At 44.8% G+C, this 10,897-nt stretch overlaps 1 pseudogene; it reads left to right on the top strand.

Moving 5' to 3' along the window:
- The first annotated feature begins 3,093 nt into the window (after positions 1-3,093).
- Positions 3,094-4,178, top strand: LOC122547124 (N-acetylneuraminate-9-phosphate synthase pseudogene; annotated as a pseudogene).
- Positions 4,179-10,897: the final 6,719 nt, after the last annotated feature.

Raw genomic sequence — 10,897 nt, 5'->3', positions numbered from 1 at the left:
GTTTCCTGGTGCTATCGTATCGAACTCACCTCATGAACTACCGACCCCATCCCATGGTGTCCCTCTCATTCAAGACCAGGCCGGTTCTCCTACCCATCATGGCTGGAGGTACTCACCATTGCCCGGATGTCCCTGGATATTCTGTGATCCCTGGCACTGGTGCCATCTTTAAAAGGCCAATGGGCACACGGTTGAGCTTTCTCTGTTTGGAGCTGCCCTGCACAGTTTACCCCGAGCATGGCAGATAACGGGCAATTACACCACGGTTTGTCGACAGGGGCACGGTGGCCCTGGTGGAAAGGCTAGTCTAGAGGGGAACCATTCTGTTCCCAGTGGGAGCCACACCACCAGATCCACAGAGCATTGTCTGAGCTCCCCAGCCAGCTCAGTGCAGTATCTGCGGTCTGAAGAAATGCCCAGCAATACAGGATAAGGGTCTGTCAGAATAAGGGTCACTGTCTCCTCTTTGCTGCCTCACACCCACTGTATATCTGTTATAGCACCGACCCCCGAACAAGGCTCATGCTCCAACACTGTCACTGCCGCATGGTTGTCCTCTCCCCCCCCCCCCCCCCCCCCCCCCCTTCACTACACACCCCACACCAGTAACACAGCATGGATACAACACTGTGGACTGACTCCCTCCAAACCCCTCCCCATGTCACCCCACCTACACCAGCACTAACAGCAGGGACACACCCACTCCCACCCTCATTCCCTTCTCTCCCCTTCTCCCATTCCCGGAGAAACAGACTGGAATAGGACAGAAACGGCGAAGCCAGGTGGTGGAGTCACCTCACACTGCTCTGCATTGATCCCCATGTGCCATACATCTGAACATGACACCAACGTGTCACCTTCCTGTTAGAGTTCCACACTGTCCACCATAGACTTTGCAATTCTTCCAGATTTGATGCCATCTACAAACATTAAGATTGTTTTAGTGTCACAGTCGCCATGAAACAACTGAAATCCTGTTCACACTCACGAGTGTGAGCAAGTGAAATACTGATATATTCCCATGGGCGGAGTCGAATAATGACATGTTCTCAATGGAGCAACAAAATTCCTGACGGAGTGAATGAAATATTGACAAACTATAGAGCAAGAGAAATCCGGATTGGCTCCAAGTATCTGTATTGACATCAGGGTATTAATGTAATGAAGTTGAAAATGTGTAGTGTACTTTTAAGAGAGATGGAAAGCTGTTCTGAACTGAGAGCTTACAAGCGCCTGTGCATATGAGAGGATGGCAGACTCGGAGTGTCTAGGACAACGGAAAATATGTCACATTTGGCTGTGAAATAGTTCCATGAGATGGTTGCTGTTTGGACAACAATTCGAATTTTACCCATCAGTTTAAATTATGCCCCAGAGTACGAAAACCAAACCAAGCTTGAATTTATTGGTTTTCAAAAATTTAGATTTAGATTAGATTACATTACATTACAGTGTGGAAACAGGCCCTTCGGCCCAACAAGTCCACACCGACCTGCCGAAGCGAAACCCACCCATACATTTACCCCTTACCTAACACTACGGGCAATTTAGCATGGCCAATTCACCTGGCTCTGCACATCTTTGGACTGTGGGAGGAAGCCGGAGCACCCGGAGGAAACCCACGCAGACACGGGGAGAACGTGCAAACTCCACACAGTCTCTGTCACTCATATTTTAACAGTTTACAAGGTGAATTGAGTATTTCTTTATGTTTTGTTTAAATTACCAGATGAGCTCAATGCCGTGTCCTAATATTTCCTGTGTTTGTATCTGTATGTCTCTGTGTGGGGAAGGTCTGGCAGTCTCTGTGGTGCTTAAAGTGATGCAATGCCACCTTCTGCTGGCCTCCACACGCTACTGCACAGGCATCAGCAGAGGGTGAAAACCAACAGGGATTCATTCAGAGAGGAAGACGGAGAGGGCAGCTGCTCACAGCACCATCCAAACTGATGTCTTATCCATGTACTGATCTAATTATCCTTCAAATATCGTAACTGTCCCTACTTTCACCACTTCCTCTAGAAGTTCATTCCACACACAAGCCAGATTCTGTCTAAAATAATTACCTCTCATGACTTTTGTGAATCTTTTTCCTCGCACCTTAAAATATCCCTCGGTTTTGAATCCCCAACTTTACGGAAAATACATCAGCCCTTCAGCTTATCTGTACCCCTCATGATTTTATAAACCTCTGTTAAGTTACCCCTTAGTCTCATACTCTCCAGTGAAAAGTGTCCCAGCGTAGGTATATTCTAAGGGTAGGAGAAACTAGACGGTACAGGTTTAACGTGAGAGAGGAAAAATTTAAAAGCGACCTAAGGGAAGTTCTTACACCCAGAGGGTGGTGTGCGTATGGAATGAGCGGGCAGGATGACCAGACTAGACACAGTATTCCAGAAGAGGTCTCACCAATATCCTGTACAACCTCAACATTGACGTCCAACTTTCGATACTCAAAGGTCTGACCAATGAAGGTAAGTGTGTTAAACCCCTTCTTTACCACACTATCTGTATGAAATGCAAATTTTAGAGAATTGTACCTGACGGCCTAGGTCTCTGTCCGACAAAACAGCCTAAGGCCCTGCTTTTAAATGTACAGGTACTGCTCTTGTTTGATTTACCAAATTCCGTACCTCGCATTAATCCAAACTAAACTCCATCTGCCACCCCTCAGCCCAGTGTGTGATATTACTGCCTCCTCACCGTCCCCCTTCAATTTAAAATGCCCATCCCTCTCCAGGAGGCCGGCACACTCCGGCCTTGATTTTCACAAAGACCCTGAGCTTGGTTTGCCTTGTGTGGTTAGGAGGAGAAGGGACAGATTGCAGACACTGTCAATGGGGTGGAGATGCTGGACAGTAATCAGCGGCCTTGTATCATTTCATGGTTTTAGGAAGAGGGCAGTCACACGAGAGAGTTGGGTAATACTGATCGGTGTTTTGTGGCCAACAATTATGCTTTTTCTTCGTCTGTGGTGTTCAGTGATAAAAACCTACTCGTGACCCTTCATTGGGCAGACTGTGACTCCAGGAGTTCTTTCCGTAATATTGTAGATGACAGTCGGTTTGTGCTGGGACCGCGGCTGCTTTGAAGATGTCGGCGGAATTCGAGCTGTGCCCTGGGAGGGCGGTCGGCGGCGACCAGCCGTGTTTCATCATCGCTGAGATCGGCCAGAACCACCAAGGCAGTATGGACGTCGCCAAACAGATGATTCGCATGGCCAAGGAACGTAGGGGAAAATTGTGCAAAGTTCCAAAAAAGTGAATTGGAATACAAGTTTAACACGAAAGCATTAGAAAAGCCTTACAATTCCCCGCACTCATGGGGACCCACATATGGAGATCACAAGCGCTACCTGGAGTTCAGTCATGAGCAATATAAGGAGCTCTCCAAATTTGCAGAAGAAGTTGGAATCTTTTTCACAGCATCTGGAATGGATGAGATGGCTGTTGAATTTCTTCATGAATTGAATGTGCCTTTCTTCAAAGTTGGGTCATTGGACACCAATAACTTCCCATATTTGGATAAAGCTGCCAAGAAAGGTCGTCCAATGGTGATCTCCAGTGGAATGCAGAGCATGGAAACAATGAGAAAAGTTTACAACACTGTCAAACCCATCAATAATAAGTTTTGCTTTATCCAGTGCACCAGTGCATACCCACTGGAGCCAGAGGACACTCACCTCCGTGTTATCACTGAATACAAAAAAGAATTTCCAGATGTTCCAATAGGATACTCTGGCCATGAAACTGGGATTGCTATAAGCATAGCAGCAGTGGCAATGGGAGCTAAAGTTCTGGAACGTCACGTGACCATGGATAAAACCTGGAAGGGTAATGATCACCAAGCTTCACTGGAGCCCAGTGAACTGCAGGAACTTGTTCGCTCGATCCGAATTGTGAAAAAAGCATTTGGATCTCCCATCAAGCGTTTGCTCCCATGTGAGATAGGCCTGCCACAACAAGTTGGGCAAATCTGTCGTGGCCAAAGTGACTATTCCTGCAGGAACAAAACTGACTCTGGATATGATGACTGTGAAGGTGGCAGAGCCTAAAGGCATTGAGCCGGATGACATCTATAAACTGGTGGGGAAGCAAGTTAACATCAATATTGATGAAACAATTACATGTGACATGATTGCAAATTATAGCAAGAAGTGCTGAGTTTCTACAGAAATGGTACAAGAGTTAGACATCCTAGAGTTTTTAAATTTCCAATATCCAATGTGTTTGGCTACATCCAATCATGCCTTTTAATTTATATTGCGCTTTTGGTTGTGGGGAGAGGAGGGTGTTGTCGTTACACTTGTATAATTGCCTATCAAATCAGTGAAATGAAAACTGCTGTATCAGAGGGATGGTTATTTGAATAAAGATGGTGAAACTGGAGGAAGATATGTAACTTTGACTTCCGATCCAAACTATTCACATGAAAATAAAGCCATAAATGTTCAATCTGTTTCTTTTGTAGACCTAACTGTTTGAAATAAATCAAAACAAAATGTCACAACCAAATATAACATTTCTAAATAGGTGAGCACTTTGGGGGCAGTGACCACAATTCGGTGACTTTTACTCTAGTGATGGAGAAGGATAAGTGTGCACTACAGGGCAAGAGTTATAGCTGGGGGCAGGGAAATTATGATGCAGTGAGGCATGACTTAGGATGTGTGGCTTGGAAAAGTAAGCTTCAAGGCAAGGCCGTAATTGATATGTGGAGCTTGTTCAAGGAGCAACTATTGAGTGTCCTTGATAAGTATGTACCCGTCAGGCAGGAAGGAAAGGGTCGTGTGAGGGAGCCGTGGTTTAATAAGGAATTGGAATCCCTTGTTATATGGAAGAGGGTGGCCTTTTAAAGATGAGGCGTGAAGGTTCAATTGGGGCGATTGAGAGTTATAGGGTAGCCAGGAAGTACCTGAAGAGAGAGCTAAGAGCAGCAAGGAGGGGACATGAAAGGTCCTTAGTTGGTAGGATTAGGGAAAACCCTAAGGCTTTATATAGGTATGTCAGGAATAAAAGAATGACTAGGGTAGGATTAGGTCCAGTCAAGGATAGTAGCGGGAAGTTGCGTGTGGTGGCTGAAGAGATTGGGGAGACACTGAATGAATACTTTTCGTCAGTATTCAATCAGGAACAGGACATTGTTGTCAATGTGAATACTGAGTCACAATTAAGTAGAATGGATGGCTTTGAGGTATGTAGAGAAGAGGTGTTGGAAATTCTGGAAAGGGTGAAAATAGATAAGTCCCCTGGGCCTGATGGCATTTATCCTCGGATTCTCTGGGAAGCAAGGGAGGAGATTGCAGAGCCATTGGCCTTGATTTTTATGTCCTCATTGTCTACAGGAGTAGTGCCAGAAGATTGGAGGCTAGCAAATGTGGTTCCCTTGTTCAAGAAGGGGAGTAGGGATAACCCTAGTAACTATAGGCCGGTGAGTCTCACTTTTGTTGTGGGCAAAATCTTAGAGAGAATTGTAAGGGATAGGATTTATGAACATCTGGATAGGAATAATGTGATCAAGGATAGTCAGCATGGTTTTGTGAAGGGCAGGTCGTGCCTCACAAACCTTATTGAATTCTGCGTTTGATAAGGTTCCCCATAGTAGACTACTGCAAAAAATACGGAGGTATGGCGTTGAGGGTGAGTTGGAGGTTTGGATTAGGAGTTGGCTGGCTGGAAGAAGACAGAGGGTAGTAGTTGATGGCAAAGTTCATCTTGGAGTGCCGTCACTAGCGGTGTTCCGCAAGGATCTGTTTTGGGACCATTGCTGTTTGTCATTTTTATAAATGACCTGGAGGAGGGGTTAGAAGGTTGGGTGAGCAAGTTTGCGGATGATACGAAAGTCGGAGGAGTTGGAGACAGTGAGGAAGGACGTGGCAGGTTACAGTGGGATATACATAAGCTGCAGAACTGGGCAGAAAGGTGGCAAATGGAGTTCAATGTAGCTAAGTGTGAGGTGATTCACTTTGGTAAGAGTAACAAGAAGATGGGGTACTGGGCTAATGGTCGGATACTTGGTAGTGTGGATGAGCAGAGGGATCTTGGTGTCCATGTACACAGATCTTTGAAAGTTGCCACCCAGGTAAATAGTGCGGTGAAGAAGGCATATGGCGTACTGGCTTTTATTGGTAGAGGAATTGAGTTCCGGAGTACTGAGGTCATGTTGCAGTTGTATAAGACTCTCGTGCGGCCGCATCTGGAGTATTGTGTGCCGTTTTGGTCACCATACTATAGGAAGGATGTGGAGGCACTGGAACGGGTGCAGAGGAGGTTTACCAGGATGTTGCCTGGTATGGTAGAAAGATCGTATGAGGAAAGGATGAGGCACTTGGGGTTGTTTTCATTGGAGAAAAGAAGGTTTAGGGGTGATTTGATAGAGGTGTACAAGATGATTAGGGGTTTAGATAGGGTCGACAGTGAGAATCATTTTCCACGTATGGAGTCAGCTATTACAAGGGGGCATAGATTTAAATTAAGAGGTGTAGGTATAGGACAAATGTTAGGGGTAGGTTCTTTGCTCAGCGAGTCGTGAGTTCATGGAATGCCCTGCCAGTAGCAGTGGTGGACTCTCCCTCATTATGGGCATTTAAGCGGGCATTGGATAGGCATATGGAGGATAGTGGGCTAGTGTAGGGTAGGTGGGCTTGGATCGGCGCAACATCGAGGGCCGAAGGGCCTGTACTGAGCTGTATTCTTCTATGTTCTATGTTCTATAATAGCAATTAAAGACGTTCATAGTTAATTTCGATGGCGCAGCATGTGCAGTCAATATCCTACAGTTGAGACAAATATCGTGCATTTGTTTAACAATACAAATTGATTTGTCTAGTTCAGTAATGGTAACCTGATTATAATAAATCCACACCGAGCTGAAAGCCGGCACTAAAATATGGTGCAAAGTCTGGGTAGAGTAGTGTAGTGGGTAGTGTCCCTGCCTCTGAGCCAGAACTCTGGATTTGATTTCAATTCCTGATCTTGTGTGGTAGTATTCCTAGCTCTGGTCTAGTAGGACTGGATTAAGTCCTGCCTGTTGCAGAGGAATGCCACACCGTGTCAGAACAGGTTGATGTATAAACACACAGGAGAATACTGTTATAGACTTATGGGTATTGCAGAGTGAAGCTCGTGTCCCTACCTCCGGGCACAAAGCTCTAGGTGTAAAGCCCACAGAAGTGTCTCATGATACATCTGAACAAACTGATTAAAACGGATTTAGAATTGTGACTTGACAGATAAGGAAGAGGTGTCAGTATTTAATTTCAGAATTTAGGCCCAGGATGACTGAAAGTACAGCTAATCGTGTTGATTGGAGTCACATTTCGTAGCAGAAGAGGTTTATAAAATCAGAACGGTCATAGATAGGGTGAGTAGTCAAGGTTTTTCCCCATGTAAGGGGCGTCCAAAACCAGAGGGCCATTGGTTGAACGTGAGAAGGGAAAAGTTTTCAAGAAGCTTAAAGGGCACCATTTCACACAGAGGGTAGTGTGTGTATGGAATGAGCTGCCAGAGGAAGTGGTACATACTGGTACAACTACAGCATGTAAAAGGCATGCTGGGTACTGACAGGCCTGCCGAGTTTTTCCAGCAATTTCTATATTTGTAAAAATATGCATTCATTTTAACACAGGTACTCTGAGTACATTAAACATTTTTTTAATGACGCTGGGCCATGTAAACATATTTCAAATCGACAAGACCATTTTCTGTTTAGGGTATAGCTCTGTGTATGACAACAGCAATGATGCACCTAAATAGAACAGGGAATGTAATGAAGACAATGTACAAGGAGAACTCACATGGTCCAGTTTGGGAGAAGATCACATTACTGTGTGATTCAACTCAGAGAGGGAGAAAATATACTCTGCCCGAGAAGGAATGGCCTATTGCACTCTCTCTCCTTCATTGTTCCTTCACAGCAATGTGTGCGAGCTAAAAAAAATCTATAGTCATCGTTACCATTCTTATTTTGAGAGAATCCCTACAGTGGTGAAACAGGCCCTTCGGCCCAACAAGTCCATACCAACCTTCCCAAACCCATTCCTCTATATTTACCCCTGACTAATGCACCTAACCTAGAAATCCCTGCACACTACAGACAATTCAGCATGAGCTGTGGTAGGAAACTGGATCACCCATTAGAAGCTCACACAGACATGGGGAGAATGTACAAACTCCACACAGACAGTCACCCAAGGCTGGATTCAAACCCAAGTCCCCAGTGCTGTCAGGCAGCAGTGCTAACCACCGTGCTACCCTTTGGGTAATTCCTGACCTGAATTCACTGGAATCTCCTCACTGCCCAAAGCAAAGGGAATTAAGCCATTTCCAACTGTCCTAGGATGAAATCCCATTGCTAGCAGCCTATGTGAGTAGAATATCTTCGGAATCAGAATAACATTTTGGACAATCTCAATTTTAATTTTATCGTGAATTACACTAATATTTGGACAAATTTGTTTCAAATTAAAATTGCAGAGATTTTGTTAACCGGTTTGTATGTGTGTGTGTGTGTGTGTTTGTCGGTGTTTTGAACAGGGAAATGTCGATTATATATTTGCAATACCCAAACACTTTTCCATTCATCTTTCCATCATCGCTTGAATAACATTGCTCTGGATCATAAACGTGTTAAAGGAAAGAGCCTGACTTGTTACTAAAACTGACCCTGACCCAGTCTGAGACCGATATCACCGACCATATCACCAACCTGGTTGCATTCAACACTTGTTCTGAACAGTGGAGGAGTGGGACCAGAAAGAAAACAGTGACCCCAAAAGCCGGGAACTGTAGACCGTTGAGCCTGATGTCAGTGGTGGGTAAGTTGTTGGAGGGGATTCTGAGAGTTAGCAATTACAAACATTTGGGGAGGCAAGGGCTGATCAGGATAGTCAACGTGGCTTTTTGCATGGGAAATCATGTCTCATTAATTTGGTTTAGTTTTATGAGGAGGTGACAAAGATTGATGAAGGCAGTTTGGTAGATATTGTCTATATGGACCTCAGCAAGGTGTTCATAACATTCCGACTGGAAGACAGATTAGTAAGGTTCGGTCACTTGGGATACAGGGGAAGCTAGTCACAATTGTCTTGAAGGAAGAGGGGTATTTTTCAGATTGGAGGCTTGTGAGCAGCAGTGTGCTGCAAGAATCAGTACTGAGCTCACTGCATTTCATCATTGATATCAAAGATTTGGATGTGAACATTGGGGTTATAGTTAGTAAATTTAGAAATTACATCAGAAAGGTGGAGTCGTAGATTATCTCAAAGTACAACGCGACCACAATTAGATGGTACAAATGGGCAAGGAGTGAGAGATAAAATATAATTTAGATAAATACGAAGTTTTGCATTTTGGGAAGGTAAATCAGGGCAGAAATTGTACGCTTAGCGGTAAGGTCCTGAGGCGTGTTGTGCAACAAAGGGACCTAGGGCTGCAGGTACAATGTTCCTTGAAAGTGGAGTCGCAGGTAGACAGAGTGGTGCTGAACATATTTGGCACATTTGCCTTAATCAGTCAGAGCATTGAGTATAGGGGTTGTGGTGGCATGTTGCATCGGTGGTACGAAACTGGATCACCCATGAGAAGCTCACACAGGCAAGGGGAGAATGTGCAAACTCCACATGGACAGACACCCAAGGCTGAAATCGAACCCAAGTCCCTGGTGCTGTGAGGCAGCAGTGCTAACCACCGTGCTACCCTTTGGATGAATCCTGACCAGAATTCACTGGAATCTCCTCACTGCCTAAAGCAAAGGGAATTCGGCCAAATCCAACTCTCCCAGGATGTTGGTGAGGCCACTTTAAAAATACTGCGTTCAACTCGGTTTCTGTAGAAAAGATATACACGTATGTTCCAGGACTGGAGGTTTGAGCTTCGGGGAGAGGCTGATTAGGTTGAGGTGCTTTCTCCTGGAGTATCAGAGGCTGAGGGGTGACATTATAGAGGTGTATAAAACCATCAGGGGCATGGATATTCTTAACAGCCACGTTCTGATCCCAGTATAGGGGAGTCCAGAACAAAAGGGCATAAGTTGAAGGAGAGATAGCGAATGATTTAGAAGGGACCTGAGGATAAATGTTTCACACAGAGAGTGTTGTATGTACAGAAATTGCTGTCAGAGGAAGTGGTCAAGGCGGGTACAATCACAGGAGGAATATTGGCCAAATGCTGGCAAATGGGACTAAATCAGATTTGATATCTGATCGGAGTGAAGAGATTGGACTAACGGGTCTGTTTCCGTTCTGCATGACTCTCTGATTCTATAAGAGGGATGACGAAAAATTCTTAAAAGACCATTCAAGTGGGAATTCTCTTCACTGGAAGTTTATATTGTGCCTCTATGTTCACATGGACGGAAAGCTGTGTTAGTTAATTATTTGACAGGGAAGTGAGTCACAGATAATTAGACACAGATAGGAAAGTGAGGCTGAGACCACAACCTGATCAGTCACACTTTTAGTGCCTTGTGGAGAAGGGTCAAAGTATCTAATGACCCACTCCTGTTCCTCAGTCCCATGTTTCTATGTTCCATTCATCCCCTCAAACCTGCTAGACAGGAACAGTTGGAGGCTACTTACATCTATAACCTGATGCAAAGAAACAGACGAGATCTTTCAGCCCTTCAAGGCTGTCACATGCATTGAAGTGATTTGGGAAATGTAATTGAAAATCCCAGGCTGGGTATGAAAGAGGGTCCTCATCTCTCTTTACAGAGCTTCCATCTCTGAAACTTGCGTTTCATTTGTTGATCATGTTGTAGACTCAGATTCACTGTGAATACAGCCCATATACCTCACCCAGAGATGGCTCACAAAATCCTCTGGTCTCCTGGCTGCAATATTCAGTAATTGCACATCCATGAAAATAACACCAACTAACTTTCCAATAATAGAATGTGA

The sequence above is a fragment of the Chiloscyllium plagiosum genome, unplaced genomic scaffold (assembly GCF_037043375.1).
Source record: "Chiloscyllium plagiosum isolate Xiang-an unplaced genomic scaffold, Cpla_swu_hap1 HiC_scaffold_40, whole genome shotgun sequence".
Taxonomy (NCBI): domain Eukaryota; kingdom Metazoa; phylum Chordata; class Chondrichthyes; order Orectolobiformes; family Hemiscylliidae; genus Chiloscyllium; species Chiloscyllium plagiosum.
The sequence above is the reverse complement of the archived record's forward strand: the minus strand, read 5'-3'. Positions and strand labels throughout refer to the sequence as shown.